Source organism: Nyctibius grandis, chromosome 3, assembly GCF_013368605.1.
Source record: "Nyctibius grandis isolate bNycGra1 chromosome 3, bNycGra1.pri, whole genome shotgun sequence".
Taxonomy (NCBI): Eukaryota; Metazoa; Chordata; class Aves; order Nyctibiiformes; family Nyctibiidae; genus Nyctibius; species Nyctibius grandis.
Genome location: NC_090660.1, coordinates 78,537,525 through 78,559,248, shown reverse-complemented (window position 1 = coordinate 78,559,248; position 21,724 = coordinate 78,537,525).

Below are 21,724 nucleotides of genomic sequence, written 5' to 3'. Positions count from 1 at the left end.
TTGTTACTCTGGACCGTCGCCCAACACCTGCGAGCGCGCCCCCGTTTTCCCCTCCTTCATATATTCTCATGTTCTGAGGATCATAGTGAAATGTCTGCTGACCTCTGAGCAGGCATCAGACTTGACTGCAAGTGCAAAGACATGTGCAGACATATAAACTTGTGGGAGTTGGTAGGTAAAGTATCAATGATTGAGAAGTAGTGGGTCTTGGGGGAGCCCTTCATTCAGAAATTTGATCAAGTATGCAGATTTTCTACTGCTGGGCACTTTGGTCAATAGTGTAAGAGCTGTGTGAAAGTTAAAGTTGTTTGATAACATAGAAATAAGCTTAAGTGACACACATTTCTCCCTGCAAAGGTTGCCAATTGAATGTAACAAATGCAACTGTTCCTAAATTTCTTTCAGCAGCAGACTTCAGTAAAGGTGAACTATGCTAGAACCTTACCAGAGCTATTGTTACTAAATCTGATCTCTGCTTGCTCTATTAGGTCAGCTGTTTCCAAGACTGGTTTATGTTACTTGAGGAGGAAGTACTCTAACAAGCTGTGACCAGCACTATACAGTCAAATATATTGGCTGCTAGATGGTTGAATTGACTCCTTGCTTGCTTACAAGATCATAACTTTTCCAACTTTATATTCTTAGGTGGCTTGCCAGAGAAATGAGTATTTGTAAAGAAATTTGCCAGATCATTCCTTTTGGTCCAAAGTTCTCAAGGACCTTTGGAAAGGCACCAGCATGTCCAGTAGTCTTCTGGTAATATCAGCAAGTCCTTGTTTTAACTCCTATACTGAAAAGGGTACTGAAACTATAAAGGATGTCTGACAGTTTGACATGTTTTAACAAGTCATTTATAGACTTGACTTTGACAGGAATTATTTACTGGAACCTTCATGTTCCTGACATTTATAGGATTTGGATTTACTTGCAGCAGCTTGTGAGTTTCTAGATTTGCAGAATCAATAGGTGGAAGGTTATGCTGACTTTGCAGAGTTTGTGACCTTTGCAATGTCTTGCTACCATGTTTACCAGCAAGTTTTTTTATCAACAGGTTACTGTATGGCTCAGACTCCTCTTTTTGGTGACACACAGAAACGTAATGAAGCCTAACACAAGTCTTGAGAAGAAACAGGAATCAAAATAATGTTTTTTGGTGATATCCTTAAAAAGTTCTCAGTCTACATTTTCCACTTACCTAGTAATCAGAATGTGTAAGCTGACAGAAATGTCAGCTTTTGGCACCGTCTTTGTAGTAAATCATTAAATAGAGCCTCTTCTAAGAACAGTCAGGCTGGGTGTGGAACAGAAGACTTTCTAGTCCCATGGGCTAGAAGCTGGACCAGGGGACAGTAGAAAACAGATCATCCATAGAGCAACAAACAACATAAAGTAAAATTTTAACACACTTTCCAGGTGCTAACCTAAAATATTACTTGATTGGCATCAAAATAACTAGGTATTGTTTTTCTGGAGAGGCCCATAAACATACTTTTACTTCAGCATGGCTGATATTTCCATGTTTTGTGTACAATGGTGCTTTTTCAAATCACTGACGTTGTAGTACATGGTTTAATAAACTCACAGTGTTGTAGCCATTGATTCCACATGGAACATCTTGCAGGTGCCCCCTGCATGGAGGTCACAGGTTATAAGCACAAGTATATTTAATTCCATAAAACAGATTCCTTGGGCAGATTTCCTGAGCTTGCAGTTTACTTGTGTAACTACTCTGTAGTGCAGGTGGCACATGGTGGTAGTAAAATATATATGCTTATCCTGAAGTGACAGCCTTCTACCCCAGTTGGGTTTTCTGAAACACAAGGAAATCAGTGTTTTCGTGATCAATGACACCTCATTTTTGCATTTTTTTTTCAGTTTTTTTAGTATCTCACCATATGGTCCATATTCCACTTCAGGACGCATTGTGACAGATTTATTATCCTATCCTAGCTGAGTGACTCCAAGAATGTTCCGCTATTATCAATTACCTATGTTATAACCACGTAACTCAAAATCACTGGGCACACAAAACATCTTACGGATATTTCTAATAAACATTGTACAACTTCAGTAGTGATGATGCTAAATCCAGTTGGCGGCCAGTCACAAGTCGTGTCCCCAGGGCTCAGTACCGGGGCCAGTTCTCTTTAATACCTTTATCAATGATCTGGATGAGGGGATCGAGTGAACCCTCAGTAAGTTCACAGACAACACCACTTTGGGCAGGAGTGTTGATCTGCTTGAGGGTAGGAGGCTCTGCAGAGGGATCTCGACAGATTGGATCGATGGCCTTAGGCCAGCTGTATGAGGTTCAACAAGGCCAAGTGTCGGGTCCTACACTTGGTGCACAACAACCCCATGCACCGCTAAAGGCATGGGGAAGAGTGGCTGGAAAGCTGCCTGGTGGAAAAGGACCTGGGGGTGTTTGTCAATGGCCGGCTGAATATGAGCCAGTAGTGTGCCCAGGTGGCCAAGAAGGCCAACAGCATCCTGTCTTATATCAGAAATGGTGTGGCCAGCACGACTAGGAAGTGATTGTCCCCCTGTACCTGGCACTGGTGAGGCCACACCTTGAATACTGAGTTCAGGTTTGGGTCCCTCACTACAAGACAGACATTGAGGTGCTGGAGTGAGTCCAAAGAAGAGCAACAAAGCTGGTGAAGGGTCTAGAGAACAAGTTTTATGAGAAGTGGCTGAGGGAACTGGGGTTGTTTAGTCTGGAGAAAAGGAGGCTGAGGGGAGACCTTATTGCTGTCTACAACTACCTGAAAGGAGGTTGTAGTGAGGCGGGTGTTAGTCTCTTCTCCCAGGTAACAAGTGATAGGATGAGAGGAAACAGCCTCAAGTTGTGCCAGGGGAGGTTTAGATTGGATATCAGGAAAAATTTCTTCAAAGGGTTATCAAGCATTGGAACAGGCTCTCCAGGGAAGTGGTTGAGTCATCGTCCCTGGAGGTATTTAAAAGAGGTGTAGATGTGGTGCTTAGGGATATGGTTTAGTGGTGGACTTGGTAGTGTTAGGTAATGGTTGGACTCGATGATCTTAAAGGTCCTTTCCAACCAAAATGATTCTATGATTCTATGATGCCAGCTGAAAATTCAAAGCTGATAAGTTAAAAACTGAGGTATAACTAAAGAAACATCATCTTCCATATAAAAATTAGAAAGGTAAGAATTCCACACTTCTGTGTGAAGACAGGGAGATAAATCTCTTGCTTCAGAAATCCATCCCAGTTTGTTTTACATTCTTCTAGTGCAAGCTGATATAGTACCTTCCCACTGCCTTTTGTGTTTGTACATGGGATTTCACTTTTGCTGTACAAAAAAATGATTTTAAGTGGTAAATGATCCTGAGGAAATCAAGTTTTACTTAAATAAGAAAAATCATCTGCCTCGGTGTTGCCTGAACTGATGGTGACAGGTTTGAACGAACCAGTGTGGCAAACCCATATCCATGTGATTATACAACCTGAGAGGATCCTGCCATAACTGTCATATTAGGAAAGAGGCTGGGAAACTGCTTTTTCCTTAATGTGTGTCCAAACTCTTACACAAATTAATGCAATTCTTGATATTCTGAAATGTTTGAGGTATGATTTGACTTGTGTTTCCAGTTAAATATTCAATCTTTATCAAATTAACTCTTAAACTAGTTCTGAGCTCTTACTGTGTTGTCTGCTTTGCTTTATTGATTACTTTCTGTGTGCCTTAAAATATCAGAAGTAAATAGTTTTCCTGCAGCGCGGTCCAAGAGTCACCTGAGGATACGCACCATGGTGTGTACAGTCATCCCAGAGAAGCACCCTGTGGGCAGAGCTGGCAGAGTACTACTTGGTTTTAGTTGCACGTTACAAGATAGTCACTACAAACATTGAATGACAATATGTTCTCATCTTTTATATATCCAAAGACTATAAAATACCATAAACAATTAAAAATATTTTTTTCTTCTACATACTGAGTCATATTTTATCATACCAGTATGGAAAATCTCTGCATCCAGATTATATTTTCCTGTTCAATGTTTAACATTAAATTATTCAGTTAATTTTATGGTCCATTGCTGTTTGTAGTATTCAGCTTAAAAAATACAGCTTACCTTGTTATTTTTTAGTGTTCATGATGTTTGTCAGTTATAGGCATTTAAAAGCTAGAAACTCCAGTTTTTTCCAAGGAAAAAATAGTAACTTTTTCAGCAATGTCTGTGGCAAACTAAGGTCCAACAGACAGTAGTCATATATCAATGTAAGCTCATACCTAGCCATTTCTAGTAAGAAGTATATAGATACAAAATAAGGAACAAAGCAGCACTGGAAAGGAATATTGGTATGGAATTTACCAGTTATTCAAACGTTTGCAATAAACTTTCCATCTCCCTCCCATCAGACTAAAATAGCCCTCGGTTTTGGAGCATGATTTTTAATCTAAATAATTTTCTTGATCCACTTCACAAAGCAGCCTCATGAAGAATTCAGTGGGCATAACTTATATGACACACTGAGATGTAGGGTAGGAAAAAGCATTCAGAGACAAAGGGAATGGGGATGAGAGCTTTTAAAGTATCCATCTTTTGTAAAAACACATACTGAAGTGCTTGAACATACTTTGTTCAGGGGCCTTATAAAATATGCATGGTATTACAGGTTAAGCTGCTTGTGGAGCAAAGTTCTTCTGGGCTGCAAGTGCACATGGGCCGGCTCATGTTGAGCTTTTCATCAACCATCGCCCACAAGTCCTTCTCCTCAGGGCTGCTCTCAGTCCATTCTCTGCCTAGCCTGTATCTGTGCTTGGGATTGCCCCGACCCACATGCAGGACCTTGCACTTGGCCTTGTTGAACTTCATGCGGTTCGCACAGGCCCGGCTCTCAAGCTTATTAAGGTCCCTCTGGATGGCATCCACACAGCTTGGTGGTGTCTGCAAACTTGCTGAGGGCGCACTCAATCCCACTGTTCATGTCGCCGACAAAGATGTTAAACAGGACCAGTCCCAATACCGGCCCCTGAGGAACGCCACTCGTCACTGGTGTCCACTTGGACATTGAGCCATTGACCATAGCTCCTTGAGTGCAACCATCCAGCCAATTCCTTATCCACCAAGTGGTCCATCTGTCAAGTCCATGTCTCTCCAATTTAGAGACAAGGATGTCATGCGAGACAGTGTCAAATGCTTTGCACACGTCCAGATAGATAACATCAGTTGCTCTTCCCCTATCCACCAGTGCTGTAACCCCATTGTAGAAGGCCACCAAATTTGTCAGGCATGATTTACCCTTAGTGAAGCCATGTTGGCTGTCACCAATCACCTCCTTGATTTCCATGTGCCTCAGTATAATTTCCAGGAGTATCTGCTCCATGATCTTGCCAGGCACAGAGGTGAGACTGACTGGCCTGTAGTTCCCTGGGTCTTCCTTTTTTCCCTTCTTGAAGATGGGGGTTATGTTTCCCCTTTTCCATTCAGTGGGAACTTCCCCATACTGCCACGACTTCTCAAAAATGATGGATAGCGGCTTAGCAACTTCATCCACCAATTCCCTCAGGACCCGTGGATGCACCTCATCAGGTCCCATGGACTCGTGCACCTTCAGATTTCTTAGATGGTCTCGAACCTGATCTTCTCCTACAGTGGGCAGTTCTTCATCCTTCCAGTCCCTGCCTCTGCCTTCTGTGACTTGGGTGGTGAGGCTAGAGCACTTGCTGGTGAAGACTGAGGCAAAAAAGTCGTTGAGTACCTCAGCCTTCTCTATATCCCAGGTAACCAGGTCTCCCGTTTCCTTCCGGAGAGGGCCCACATTTTCCCTAGTCTTCCTTTTATCACTGACATACCTGTAGAAGCATTTCTTGTTGCCCTTGGCATCCCTGGACAGACTTAATTCTATCAGGGCTTTAGCTTTCCTAACGTGGTCCCTAGCTGCTCGGACAATTTCCCTGTATTCTTCCCAGGATACACGCCCTTGCTTCCACCCTCTGTAGGCTACTTTCTTGTGCCTGAGTTTATCCAGGAGCTCCTTGTTCATCAATGCAGGCTTCCTGGTGTTTTTGCCTGCCTTCCTCTTTGTTGGGATGCATCGCTCCTGAGCCTGGAGGAGGTGGTCCTTGAATTCTAACTAGCTTTCTTGGGCCCCTGTTCCCTCCAGGGCTTTATCCCAAGGGACTCTCCCAAGCAGGTCCCTGAAGAGGCCAAAGTCTGCTCTCCTGAAGTCCAGGGTGGTGAGCTGGCTGTGCACTCTCCTTGCTGCTCTGTGGATCTTGAACTCCACCATTTCATGGTTGCTGCAACCAAGGCTGCCCTTGAGCTTCACGTCCCCCACCAGCCCCTCCTTGTTGGTGAGAACAAGGTCCAGCATGGCACCTCTCCTCGTTGGCTCCTCTATCACTTGGAGACGGAAGTTGTCATCCATGCATTCCAAGAACCTCTTGGATTGCTTGTGCCCAGCTGTGTTGTCCTTCCAACAGGTATTGGGGTGGTTGAAGTCCCCCATGAGTACCAGGGCCTGTGAACGTGAGGCTACATCTATCTGTCTGTAGAGGGCCTCATCCACTTGGTCTTCCTGGCCTGGTGGCCTGTAGCAGACACCTACAGACATGTCTCCCATCCCTGCCCTCCCTTTAATCCTGACCCATAAGCTCTCTGTCAGCTCCTCCTCCATCCCCAGGCAGAGCTCCATGCATTCAAACTGGGCATTGACATAAAGCGCAACACCCTCTCCTCGCCTCCCCTGCCTGTCCTTCCTAAAAAGCCAGTATCCCTCCATTCCAACGCTTTGGTCATCAGAGCCGTCCCACCACACCTCTGTGATGCCAATAAGGTCGTAGCCTTGCAGGTATGCACACGTCTCTAGCTTCTCTTGTTTGTTCCTCATGATCCTTGCATTTGCATAGAGGCATTTCAGTTGGGCCCCCAACAAAGCTGACTTACTACCTGAAATTCCTTTCCGCTGCTCTTCTGGCTCTCTCCTGCTGACCTGCCATCCTTCTCCAGTCTCTGGGCACCTATTGCTGGCCCTGGCATCGGACTGGCTGAATTGGGATGGACTGAGGTTCCCCTCTCCTGGCAAATCTAGTTTAAAGCCCTCTTTACCAGCTTGGCAAGCCTATGACCCAAGACACTCATGCCCTTCTCTGACAGATGGACCCTGTCGGCTGCCAGAAGACCAGGTTTATTTATAAATTATTATTTATGTCAAAGACTATTTCTACCAGAACAGCCTCTACCTACACTTTTTTCTATACCTTCAGATTCAGGCATTCTTCCTTTGGGATCTCCAGAGTTGCAGACTCTGGAGAGTCTGCATTATCATCCACAGACTGAGACATCCATAACTGAGCCACAATAAAAACATCCTTCAGAGTAGGAGGAGCACTGGAGGAAAATGACTGCAGTAGCATCACACTGTGTCTCTTATCTTACTAGTTTTGCTGTTTCCTCCTCAATTATTGATTTTTTCCATCATTTACCTCTTGGAAACCATCTACAATTGAATCCATCCCTGAGCCGCCTACTTATTCTGAAGTTTTGCCAAGAAGCAATATACTATCTCTGAGAATTTAAACTGTGTGTTGGTTTTAAATCTTATGTGCTTCCTGCCTTTATTACATTAATTGTTATGGATTATGAGTGTGGATCAAATTAATGAGAGTGTCAAACATAGGATCCTAGAAAGTTCAGGCTGGAAGGAACCTCGGGAGGTGTCTAATCCAGTCTCTAGCTCAAAGCCAGGTCAGTTGCGAGATCAGATCAGGGCTTTAACCAGTTGGGTCTTGAAAACCCCCAGGGACTGAGACTGCACAACCTCTCTGGGCAACCTGTTTCGTAGCCTGACTGTCCACACAGTGAAAATTTTTTTCTTTATGCCCAGTCTGTGCCTTTCCCATTTCAGCTTGTGCCCATTATCTCATGCTCCAGTCATGCACTGCTGCAGAAGGCCTCACTCCGTCTTCCTGTTGATCTCCTTCTACATGTTGGAAGGATGCTATTAAGTCCACCTGAAGGGAAGAATCTCTTCTCCTAGGGCATGCTTCCCGTCTCCTAACCATGCTATATGCTGTTGTCAAAGCAAATTGCATGGCAAAAAAAGCTCTGTCATGGGGCAAATGAAACATTTGCTGTTGGCTAGGACTGAAGAACTGAGTAAGAAGAATATGCTGGCATGTCAGCTCACCAGAAGGGAAAGGGCTAAATGCCTATGGATTTGAGGCAGATGGAGACTGTGAGTCCTGTTGTGGAGAAGGAAGAGACTTTTACAGAAAGGCATGGCTGTTTTCTGCATTTCTGAAAATGTCATAATCCTCATAAGAACAGGTTTGAAGAAAGGGAGTGGGAAAGGTCTTATGTTGCAGGGGATGATCTCTGCATTTTTTATCCTAACATTTGCTTTGCTGTCTCTTATATCACTAACTGTCACACTTTGGAGGAATGCATCCATGATGAGTAGCAGAATATGACTGCATTTCTGTTGCCTTGGGTCCTCATATGTTCTTAACTGCCTTTATAGGCCAGTATGAACTGTTTGAGCTTTTGATATGGCCACCCATTAACCTGATTTTGTATTTATGACCTCAGCTGACCTGTTTTGCCATGCATTGCCTCTTCAGTCTTTCTAAAATTGTCCCTCGCTTACCACTGTCTCTGAGCTCCTGGCAGTCCGTATTTTAAAGACATTTTATGTCAGAAGATGGGCATAGACCATCACACTTTACCAATGGACCTATCCTTCATGAACGTTGTCTGGTCCTTTTCCAAAGTCATTTATAATGTTGGCCTCCAAACATCCTATGGTATTGAGTTCCATGGTTTAATTCTCTCCTTTATGCAAGCATTTCCTTTTGTTTGTAAAATAATTTCTTTGCATGCTGCTTCCTCTTTGCCTGTAAAACTTTTAGTCATCATTCATTTTTATAGACCTCTATCACAGCCTTCCTCAACTGTCTTTTCCCAGCTGAGATGTCCTAGTTTACATAATTTCTGTTCAGCTGGTTGACAGTACTGATTATCTTTTCTTTGTAGTTTTTCTAGTTTTGCTAGGACCTGTTCACCGTGGACATACTATTCAAGATGTTAGTCCAATGCAGAACTAAACAGTGGTATAATATTCTTTGTTACACTTCTGCTTTTAAGGGTTGATGAAGAGCTCGGTTACACAACTTGCCTGATAAGAGAGCCTTAAAACTCTCATCAGCTGAAGAATGCTTGGATATATTTTTCCCTTCCAGTAGTGTTTCAGGTTTATTCCTTTGCAAACCGCCTTGATTAATTCTATTATCTCTGCTCAAATGGACGTTTTTGTGCCTCTTACAAAACTTGCTTTCAGTTTGATAAGCCAAACTGCTCAGGCATGATGGATGATTCCTTGGGAATTGGTCAATCTATCCTATTATTTTAAAACCCTCCTTTAAATTTATTTCTATTTCAGTTATTCTAGCAAATTGGTATGGCAGGTTTTTCATAGGATTTTGTCTTTTAATTTCTTTCATACTACCCAAAATGAATTTCAAGCAACTTCAGTGTTTTTTTCATACTGCAAAATAAAAAAAAAAAATCAGCTTTTTGGTAGTTTTACTGTATTTTATTCCAGAGATGCCCAAAGCTACAGATATCTCTCAGAAAGCTGTAAAACTAAAGCTAAGATAAAGGTTCTTTAGCCTCAACATGAACGCCCTCTAACTCTTAGCCATATTGCTTCCAGGCAAACAAATCTTCCCTAGCAGCCCAGACTGCAGTGATCTATGCTAGATTTTAGATAGATGCATCTCTCAAGCATTGAAGCATTACAATTGAACCTCCCCTACATGGTTTGCAAAATGTTACACTCTCAGGCATGGGGATGTTTAAAGCAGGACTTTTTTTCCCCTCGATATCCAAAAATAAACAGAGTCTGGACAACCACTGTCACATCTAATCCCACTCTGAGAGAACAAACTCTTGAGCTGTGGAGGACTCTGGGGCAGGTAACGAGACCCTCGACCTTCTCACAAAAATACTAATCCATAAGAACAGACAATTTTTACCTTGCACTCATTCAAAACTGCTGCAGATGCTCTGTGGCTGTTTTAATTAATAGACTTAGTGGGTCTTATCATGTGAAATGACAAACAGAAGGTATCTTGTGTCTAAAAACTGAAGGAGTTTCACCTCATTTTTTTTAGAAAGAGTAAATCTAGTTTAATATAGTATTTTTTTTCAAAAATGCCAACTGTTTCATTTGATCATGTGTTATTTTGGGGAGGTTTGGATGCAATTTTCACAGTCAATCAACTAGATCTGAATTCATTTTACCTAAAGACTTGCAATGATTCAGCACAAAATCCAGTTGGGAGCAGCAAGAATTATTAAAAATATCCAGCAAAACAAAAGCTCTTATTCCTTCAAGGACAGAGCAAAAAAGACGCTTAAGCTGACACTTGAGCCACTTGCACTGAACTAATAAAATTAAATGAAAAAGCACTCCAAATAAAGATGGAGTTAAAAATAAGGGTATGCATCTGTAGGAAAAGGAAATTAGTGAAAACACGTTTTTAAAATTTCTAGCACTGTGAGGGTAAATAAAGAAAAAACACCAGGAGCTAAGCTCCACAGGTTTTAAACAAGTCCTCAAGATGTTAAGAAAGCATACTCAGTGTTACAGTTTCTGGTTTATTTTTTCATAGTGTAACTGACCTATAGGGAATTCCCAGGGGAAGAAATAGATTCTGCTGCACTTGTTGTTTCTTTTATAATCAGGAAAAGAAGCATCATAAAATGCCATAACTCTGGCCTCAGACTGCTCAGAAGTTTGCTGGTCTAATTAAAAAGTGAATGTTCCCGATGTTTTGCCAAATAAAGCTCTTTTATAACAAATAACCTTTTGATGGGGAAACCACACTGTTTGGACACCAAAAAGTAATTTTAAGGCTTATCTTGAGTCTGTGCCATGGTAAATAGAGGCTAGAGCTTCTTGCTTTTCCTCTCTTTACTGAGGAATCAAAACAGACGTATTTCAGCAACCAGCTTGTACAAATATTCTGCTGTAAATGTAACTACAGTTTGGAGTGACAAATTCTCTTCTAATGACATTTTTAGAAGGATTACACACACTCTTACATTAGGGCAAGGGTTCTATAGGACAGAATTGTGGCACTTTTTCTATTATTAACATAAATTTGCACTGCTTTTGTTTAACTGCCAGAGAAAGGCTCCTTTTTGTCTGACTTTTTTGGCTTTACATTTACATCTTTTTTTCTTACTTTTAAATTTTTTTTTAAGTTTGAAGCTGTTCAAGCAAGTTACATTTGAACTGAGGAGCTCAGAAAACTCAGTAACTATAAGGCATTTTGAAGACATACAAAATATAGATGTTGATAGTTATGGGCTCAGTCCCACTCTTACTAACATTAATTCAACAGTCTTTCAAGTAAATGCAATGTCAGTCCATAAACAGAACTGTCTTTACTAGAACACCCACAGGCAATACACTAAAGGTGAAACAAGCTATAGCACCCTAAATTGCAAGCCTTGGTAAGATACACTTATTGATAGACAACAGATCATAGAATCATAGAATAGTTTGGGTTGGAAAGGACCTTTGAAGGTCATCTAGTCCAATCTCCTGCAATCATCGGGGACATTTTCAACTAGATCAGGTTGCTCAGAGCCCCATCCAACCTGACTTTGAATGTTTCCAAGGATGGGGCATCTACCACCTCTCTGAGCAACCTGTTCCAGTGTTTCACCACCCTCATTGTAAAAAATTTCTTCCTTGTATCTAGTCTGAATCTACCCTCTTTCAGTTTAAAACGGTTACCCCTTGTCCTATCACTACAGGCCCTACTATTCCTATCTTTCTTATAAGTCCCCTTTAACTATTCAATAGGTGCAAAAAAGGTCTCCACGGAGCCTTCTCTCCTCCAGGCAAAACAATCCTACCTCTGTCAGCCTGTCTTCATAGGAGATGTGTTCCATCCCTCTGATCATTTTTGTGGCCCTCCTCTGGACCCATTCCAACAGGTCCATGTCTTTCCAGATATAGGGCTTCCATCCACAGCCACTTAACTTCTTGCCTTAAAAGCCCTTTGGTCCTTTGCATCAGCTTTGAAGTATCTGTTAAGGTATGGCCATCAAGTCTAATTCCATATGACTTAAGATGTAATGGTGCAGCATGTCTCTTGAATATTTTTAGTTCGTATCCTCAAATTCCTTGGTTTGATTGGGTTCAGTCCTGAATACTGAACTCCTGCTAGTAAATTAGCTGAATACAAAGTTGTCTTCACAAGATGCTGAGGGTCTCATTGTGGTCACCAGAAACCAGGAACTGACATCACATTGTGAGAGACAGCAGCTTGCAGATTTTCCTCTTGAATTAATAAAGGTGAAGGCAGCTAGGCCACTAATACAACAACATATCACCAAGATCAGCTAGGTAACCCCAGGTCTGGGGGTTGCCAGCAACCCAAAATATTTATCACCTTCTGAGGGGCTTTTTTCATGTGTCAAGGTCCATGAGTCTGTGATACTTGCAAGCATGTAATGTTATTCCCAGAAACTGGAAAGCAGTAGGCAGCATCTCAAGTGATGTTGATTTGTCAGCCTGGTAAATACACAGTAAAAGGGAAGAGGCTGAAGAAGCAAATATTTTGATATCCACACATCCTTATTTGCTGTTGTATTTCACAGGGTATATTAAACATTAAACTTCTGATGTTTTATTACCAGGACAAGACAAGAATTGCAAACAGCACAGACCTGCAGGTAATCCATTTTTATGACAAGTTTTCAGTGTAAATGAGGAATAGAAAACATAAGCCATTCTCATTACTGTATTCTCATTGCCCTCCATAGATGTCACACCCAGGGCAATCTGTTCAGTTATTTTTTTTAAAGAATTATATTTCATGTTAATATGTGTTCTTGAGCAGACCAGTTATCTGTGCTGGCCACTTCCAAAAACAAATGTAAATTATCCTTGCTCAGACAGTTCAAGAAATGCATGTCAAGAATGAATAATAGTTATGAGTATTTATGAAACATCTAAATGCTTGAGAAAAATTAAAGCCATTCTGTAAATTTGGGTTATTCAGATTCTATTTTGATGTGTATGCAAATTAGTATACAGTAAGGCTGTTATAATGCATGTTTTTTTAATGAATTGCAGAATATACATATGAGCCATAATTAGAGCCCTTGGGAACAGCATTACCTAAATCTAATTTGCTGACATGCCATCATAAGGTCAAGTAAGTCTTTAAAGAAAAGAACTCTAGTAACCTGAGATCAGAGACTTCCAGATTTTTCTTCAGCTTTGTACCACTGCATATTCATGCACATGTTCATCAGAAAAGTTATCCTTTTTGATAACAATTCACAAGGCTCTAAGTCCTGCTCTTACTATTGGCTGAAACCATTAAGAAATACATTATAAATTAATAAGCATTTCTTGTACTATGACCCTGGTTTTATCTTTGTCTTTGTCCTTCACAGAAAAATAATTTTGAGGATTTCAGCAAGATAAGGAAAAGAAATTCTATAAACTATTAGGTCTTCCTTGTGCTTGCATGTCTTTACTGTCATCTCTGTATAAAATTATTCATAAAGCTCAATTCATTTATCAATAACTTCCTCATTTCCTTTAGCTGCAATTGCTGTTTATTTGAATTCGTGTGCTACTTTTATAACAATAGGATACTGGCACCTATGGCCTTACAGATGGCTGTTCTGTACAGTGGCAATGTTTTGGTAGAAGTGAGTTTTCCTCTGTGTGATGAGATCTTTAACTTCAGAAGACAAAACAGTGAAATGTTTTTTTTTTTATTTCTTGTGATTTTTTCCCCTAACAAGTCTCTTGGTAAAGTATGGGAAATTCTTGTTCAGAAAACATTAAGGAATCTAGGTCAAAAGTCCTAAAAAGCATATGGAATTTTCCATAAACAGTACCACAGAGGTTTGTAGTTCAATTTGAGCTCCGAGGTATAGATTGCAATTATACAGATATACTGCATGTTAAAATACCAATCTCACAACTCATAATTAAGTTGAAAATATGCTGAGGTGGCTAACATCTAAAAATATGACAATAATAAAAGTTTACAATTTGGGGTTAGGAATGATTCCAGACTGTGACAGTGAAGAAAAATAATGGATCCTTATGTCTTACTATGGACCCATTCACAGCAGAAGGTTTTTTGATCCTAATGTCACATGGCACAATGGGTTTATTTTGATTTATCTGGAATATACTGAGTAAATATTTGCCATTCACAGCTCTTTTGAATATGGCATTTGTGGACAGCTTTGAACATCAGCTTCATGGTTTTCTTTTCAATAATTTTTATTTATTTTGGAAACTCCAGGTGAGGCTAAATTCTCACTCTGCTTGGCACTCCACAGACAAATAGCAAGATGTACTCCCTTCATCAAGGAACTTACAATTTGTGTAGCAGAGATAAAGGAAGGAGGCCAAAATAATCTAGCCTTATTTTACAGAAGGGGAAAGTATGACAGAAGTCCATGACAGTGATAACTTTTTTATTTGGTGCTCATAAGTTACATTGCAACCATGATGATATATATTCCCATTTTTAAAACCATAGACAAACACTTGACTTTCCTGAATTATAAAAGCCATTTCAAATGCATAATGTGGGTTATTAGCTCAGGTAATATTCTTAAAGCTATCAGTATGAGGAACTCATATTTCCCTTGCAGTTCTAAAGTCATAAAGAAGATATTGTTTCTTTAATTCGATAGTTTTTTTAAAGGAAGGCTTTCTTAGGAAAAGAATTTACTGTAATTAGAGATTTATTTTTATCTTTTAAAGTTACAAAATAGTTGCTCCTTTCTGGATTTATTATTTTGTGAGTCTGTCTTGATAAAATCTTTAAATTTTGGAGATATCTTATAATTCCTGAAATTCCTCTTGCTTGGACAAACTTCATGGTTTTTTTTACATTGTAAAGGAGGAAAAAAAAGTCTCTACTTAAGCAACCTTGAAAGAAATATTGTGATAGGAACTAGTTTTGTGTTACACTTAATTTATGTAGAACAATCTTCTCTCTAAATATCTGAGAAAAAATGCATATGGTACTCAAAATTTTGAGCTACATTTTGAATCGTTAAATTTATAAATAAACTTACATTTCCTTTTTATATTCATCTCTGTGTTTGTCTCTTCCTTTTATGCAAACCACTTTCCCATAAATCACTTTCACTGCATTGGATGCCCACCTTCTCTGCTTGGGAAGCAGTCTAGTGGCTCCCTGTCCTCATACTCAGAGTTCAACCCATCACAGTCACACCTCCATTCCTCCTTTCTGTTACTCCCCTGTTTTTATGACTTGTGTTCTGTTGTCTAGCCCGTAGCCCTCTCATATTATCCTCAGCTTGTACTGCCTCATACTAATCAGAGGTCATTTTTCCTTTTGAGAGTCATTCAACCTCCTACAACATCAGGTCTCTTCTCAAAACTCCTTTTTATCAATTCTTTGTCCACTTTTAACCTGTTCTTACTCAATATAAATTTTTAAAAAGATAATGCTTTTCAAATGATGCTTTTCCTAAGGTAGCTTTCTCCACTCATTTTCTGTAGTCTTTTCTTTCTCCTGTCTCCATTTAGTTTCTGCTGTCATTCCTCATCATTTCATCTGTCTAATTCAAGGCCTTACCTGGGTCCGCATATATAAGATTCCCATTGAAATTAATAATGCTTGCAAAAATAAAATATTTCCATACAGGAGCTCTTGCTTTTTCTCTGTATAAACCATGCCACCTCTTCAAAGTGTTAAGGTACAAGACAGTACAGCTTCAGTTTTAAAGATATCTATGTACTTTGAGGAGAGATAGGTCAGGAGGCTGGCTGGTCCAACCTGTGCATGACAGCCCAAATAATTTTAGCTCTCACCCCCGTTTTGGGTTCTTGAATCGGACGTCAGAACTTTCTGGGTAATCAGTGGTTTGGTGAACCAAAGAAACCAGCGAACACCACCTTCACAAAGGACGCTCTCAGGAATTTCTGCATAATTTCTTTTTATGTCCAGCAAAAAAGAGAAAAGGGATCTTCAGGGACTGCTGTGAAGAAGTTCAAGTGACCAGGGCCAGAAGCGGGGGAAACAGCACCCTACAGTTTTGCACGCTTCCTTGTCTTCTTTATAAACACTGACCATGGACACTTGCTGTCCTTTCCAGCCTTCACATGCTCCTTTTACTCCATCTGCCCTTGAAGAATTCAGTCAGAAGATGGTTGGATGTTAGCTTATCTGCAACCCCATTATCTCTGAAACAGGTAAAATTTCTAGTAACCCACTGTAATGTGAATGTTTTCTACACAGGTATTCAGCATATTAATATAAGAAATTGTAATTAATCATAATTTCAGTTGGAGTGTGATATCACTAGTAACTGAAAAAAAAGATCTGCAGCACATGTATGACTGCTCCAACTATTGATTTGGCTTTTGGGTCCAGTCCAAAATCCATTGGATGAACTTAATATTCATAATCAGATCCTGACACTGGAATTTATTGGGAGCATTTATAAGTAGAGGTATACAATTCTGGATATAAGTAAAAAAATAATCACAGCTTAGCAGTGTTTAGTAAACCACTCTGAATAATTTTCTCTCCTGACTCCTTCACATCTCAATCTATAGATTCAGAGCAAAACCCAAAGTATGCTTAGCACCATAATTATTTCATTATGGGTCTAAGGACAACGTGCTTGAATAGTTAAAAGCCTTATGAAAAGCACACTGAAAAAAGAATGGAAGATTTTTCATTGCCTTCAGTAAGTTTCACATAAGTTCTAGGATCAGGCTCATCCTTCACATATTTATGAGTGAGCCCAGGCTCACCTATTGGAGTGTTTTATTTAATACTTCACAGCTTCTGGTATAAAATGTGTGTCTTCCTCAATGTGCAGAAATATTTCTCAGTCTATGTTTAAAATCTATAATATATATACACGTACATATATATGTATGAAAGCTAAAATGTATACAAATAGCTAGCTGTATAAAAAGTCCTTTCATAATGAAGGAACAGTTTGCATGTGGATGGCAAGCATTACCTGAAAACATATGTCTGGCCAAAGCTTTCCTTAAAAATACTTCTGACATACTCGGTTTTATTAAATCAGTTGTTGTGAAACTAGTTGAAATGCAGAGATGATAATGGCGGTTGGTAGCTCTAGGCTTTCTATGATTATTACTGTCTTCTGAAGCAGTAATATAAAATATTTAGAAAGGGATTTTTAACATGCTGTTTCACTGACCCAGCAATTTTTAAAAAGCGAAAGTAAAACTGTTATTTGTCTTGACAGTCCCCATGTCTTTATTCTTAAAGTATTTACCTGATACTGATTTACGTGCAGGTGTTGTGTACAAATGAACATACCAATGGGAGTTGTCATTGGCTGCCTACAAACAGTACAAAAGCTGTTGCAACTGTTGTGAAGGTTGACAAAATCCTTGGCCAAACAAAGTGGCATTTGAGTTTTTCCCTGCTTTTGCTATCAGCCATGTAACCTCTTCTAGCAAATGTTATCATACACATGGAAAGTCTCCCAGCACGTACCCGACGGCGCGGATTCTCTGACTGGCAGGGCAGGGTGGGCTTTGATCTGTGGCAGGTTTCTGGCCACCATGGAGCGGCAGAGGAAACCAGCAAGGTCTCACTCTCAAAAGGTAAGCAAGAACATTTGATGATCAGCCTTTCCTCAGGTATTGTGTGTCTCCAGCATTGATATGTGGAATATTTTTCAAGGCAAATTTTTTAAAGTTCGGATTATATCATATATTAATACTGAACTAGAGAAAATGATTGATACTTTTTAACATTTACGTACACATAGAGAGTTGAGCTTCTGGGGAGGGAAAAGATGTCTCAATACTGAAAAAAACCCACCATGTGTTGTAAAACATAACATAAAATTAGGCCTAAGTTTTCCAAATACTTATGGATGTACTTAACCTTATTACGTTGAACAGTCTCAGGCAAAGGGTGCAAAGCCTGAGAATCAAGGAGGAAGAATTTTACTATTATTATAATGATATAATTATCGCTGTTTCAACTTTAAGCTCTGAGTTCCCTGTGTTTAGAGCTCATTTGTGTCCTTTTTAATGGTCTAATTTACCTTCAAATGTGAGCAGCAATCCATGTGAGATTTTTCTGGAACACTTTGAAGTTCCAGATTTGAAAGTGCCTCTTTTGCCAGTTATCTGAGGTGAGAATCAGGTCAGCTGTATTGTTTAAACAGCTTTAGTCTGAAAAAGGACAGTTTGGTTAAATGAAAAAAAAGATGATATTTTTACCCTTTAAAATGTGAATATTTCTGAGAAACCATCCTCATTCAAGAAAAAAGTACCTTGTGTCTCTGATACTTGCCGCATAACCTTCGAAAGGACACCATTAGATCATGTCTGGCAAAACACAGCTTATTATTCTTACTACAAATTATTTGCTAGGTGCCAGCATTGTGCAGCTTCACAGAATTGGGAAGAGTTGGAGATATAACTCCTGCTATGAGGATTTTACAGTCTAAATATGCAGATCAGTTAAATCCATCCCAAAATGCATAGGAAGATCTATGGGAGAGATCTACAGAAGTGTGTTGCTGTGCTTTCATTTCAGTAGATAATGACATCTTTGTTGAAATTAATTAGCATTAGTGGACAGAATAAGTTATTTAAAAGAAGTTATTTTAATTAACATAAATAGCACATGGGGCTGATTTCAGGACAAATAGGTACATAGAAGCCATGCAAAAGCAACCCAGAGGCTGAGACAGGCTATAATGGGATGACAAAGAAGGACAAGTTGAAGGCCAAGAAACCAAGGGCAGCAGTTCAGGCTTGATGTGAAAAACAAAAGCCAAGGAAGAGAATCAGAGAGGAGAGTGATACAGATCTTGTGCAAATAAAAGATCTGCACAGACTGAGATACAACGTTTTAAATTAAGTGCTAGCAAAACTTCCAACAGGTTTTGATTGTCTCTTGAAAATACCAACTCATCTAAGGAAATATGACAGCAGAATAGGATGTAGTTGTGGATACGTTAGTAGATGAAATGTGCTTTCAACGAAGTAGGAATGTATTTGCAGAATGTATCTGGGGAAACATGCTAGGAATTCCAACTTCCAACCCCAACCCTGCTTAAACAATATTAAAACAATGAGAATAAATTTTGTCTTGTTTTGTTTATTTCTTCTTATGGACTTCAATTACATAAAGTTTCACTGGTCTGTGATGTCTTCTTCCCCCAAATGCCTTGAAGAGTTGTGGCTTAATCTAATTTAAATTCATTTCTCACTGTGGTACATGGGATAAAAGCTACTCTTCCAATTAAAAAATCTGTTGCATTGACTTATACTAATGAGTAATTAGTTATTATCAGATATCTCAGGCTTAAATAATTAATATAGCCTTTGAAAGACTATGGGTGAATGGGCAAATAAAGCCATTTAAATTAAGACAATGATCAATAACTCTCACTTTTATAAGCTATATGTCTTGATTCTATAACAACTGTCATGTATTAAATTTCTATGGTATAACTAAAGCATCTGTTTCAGAATACAGAATATTCCCTGGCTATTAATAAAACTGGGACCACTTTAATTGTTTTTGAATGTTAGTATTGTGTTACCCAATGCCTGCTGTGTTACATTCAATTCATTTTTAGGCACAAGATCACAAAAACAATTTCACTGAAACCCACAGGGAAACTGGATGTTCAGGTTGAACCTTTGCCCTTAAACTATAATGTTTTAATCTTTAAAATTCAATCTCCAGGAAAAAAAGGATAGCCTAAAGTGAAATAACAAATCTCTCAGCAATCGCTTGGGGCCATATGGAGTAACACCACCACACGTGTTCCCAAGGGTGATCTTAACAACATTTTGCCAAATTTAAAGTCCAAAGCAGCTCACCTTCAGTCCTCGATTCTTTTGTCAAGGCTATGATTTGTCAAAGGACTAATTCTAAGAATACATCTCAATTGGATGAAGACTTAAATTTTAAATGTAATGGAGAGAGACATTAATTCTAAAATTCTGCAGTTCCATCCATACACAAGATTTGTAACCCCAATTTTAGAGACTACTTCCTAGTTCTTAGACAACTTCAACTGCAGGACAGCCTTAAATTCTCAGACTAAGGAAATTATCTCAGTTATATTAGGATGAAACAAACATGTTTTCTGGGCTAAGCAACATCAAAGGAGTTATACCAGGTTTGCTGTATTTGTTGTATGAACATTGCAGCCTGGCTTTATATAAATGCATACATGCACATATTTGAAATGTCCTTATTCTTTCCAAGAGTTTTGAACTACAGGATGCTAGGATAATTGTAGCATCTTCCTGTGATTAGTTGATTTTCATTTTTTCTGATTGACAGTTGTTAAGATTTGAGGTGGTTAATTCTCCTTTGTTAGCTCTGAGCAACCATTTCACCAATAGTCTACGCCTCCTGTTTCTGGAAACAGGATGCTTATATCATACATCTTTGTAGCCATAAACCACATTCCTTGATGTGATCTGTGGTAACTTATCATAGATGCTATGTAGCTTGTACCAAGATGCATAATAATGTTTATTAACTGCTGGTAAAACCATCTATATCAGTCCATCAGTTCTAGCTGGCATTTGACTGTCCACATATGTGAAATTTCCTTAAGAAGAGTATTAAATTGTGGAGGAAAATGTGAAGATATACAAAGATGTTGGTGAAAGGTGGAATTGTGACTTACAGAAGAAAAGATCACATAGGTCAGTTGTATTTATGACTTGCATTTTGTCAGCTAAGGGCAAGGATTCCTCTGAATGTCTGTCAAAAGTATAGCTTCAAGCAGATAGTGTTTTATTTGATGATTTTGAAGCCTATGGAGAACTCACACAAAAACCACTGTCTTGTGTTTCTGTCGTCATAGCTACTTTAACCAGTAGAATTAAAACTTGATCTGTTCAACTGATGTTTACAGAGTGTGTTCTCTTTAGGATTGACCATTGCCCTACATTGTTTACTTTGAAGGTTTTTTACATATGGTGAACATCTGAACTCTGTCTTTACATAGTTTAACCTTCTTTAAACCACAGGAAACAGAGAGGTATTGTGGTGATGTATGGCACAGTATTATCAGTTGAAACAAAAGTTGCTATAATTTCATTCCCTTCTACACATTAATTTATTCGGAGAGAATTATGCCAATGTTTTGGAGCATGACTGGAGTGATTAAAAGAAATGTAGTTTGATTGAAATACAATGCACCATCTGTGCAACTAAAACATGCAGAATTAAAGGTGGGAGAGTCAAAAGTGCGTAACATTTTCCAGTTAACTCTAACTATTACAGAGGTCTTACTGATTTTAATGGGCACAATCTTAGACCCAGGCTTTGGAAACTCCTGTTTATGTACAATTATTCCATTTACTTGAAAAAATGCAATCATTTTACATTGCTAGTATATTATATATGTATCAGGCAGCACTAGAACCACAATATGATCAGTTAAACATGCTTAGTCTCTAATTGTGGAGTGACAAAGGGATAACCCTAATAAAAGTATTCTATTATTTTCTTTCATTCACCTTTTGAACTAAAATCTTTCATGCTTGTACTCGACCTAAAGGTGAAATTTCTCAAAAAATACATTGTCTGTTGTATTATTAGTTAATTGTGGGTGTGGATGTGGATGTAGTCTATCTAGACTTCAGTAAGGCATTCGACACTGTCTCCCACAGCATCCTCCTAGACAAACTATCTGCC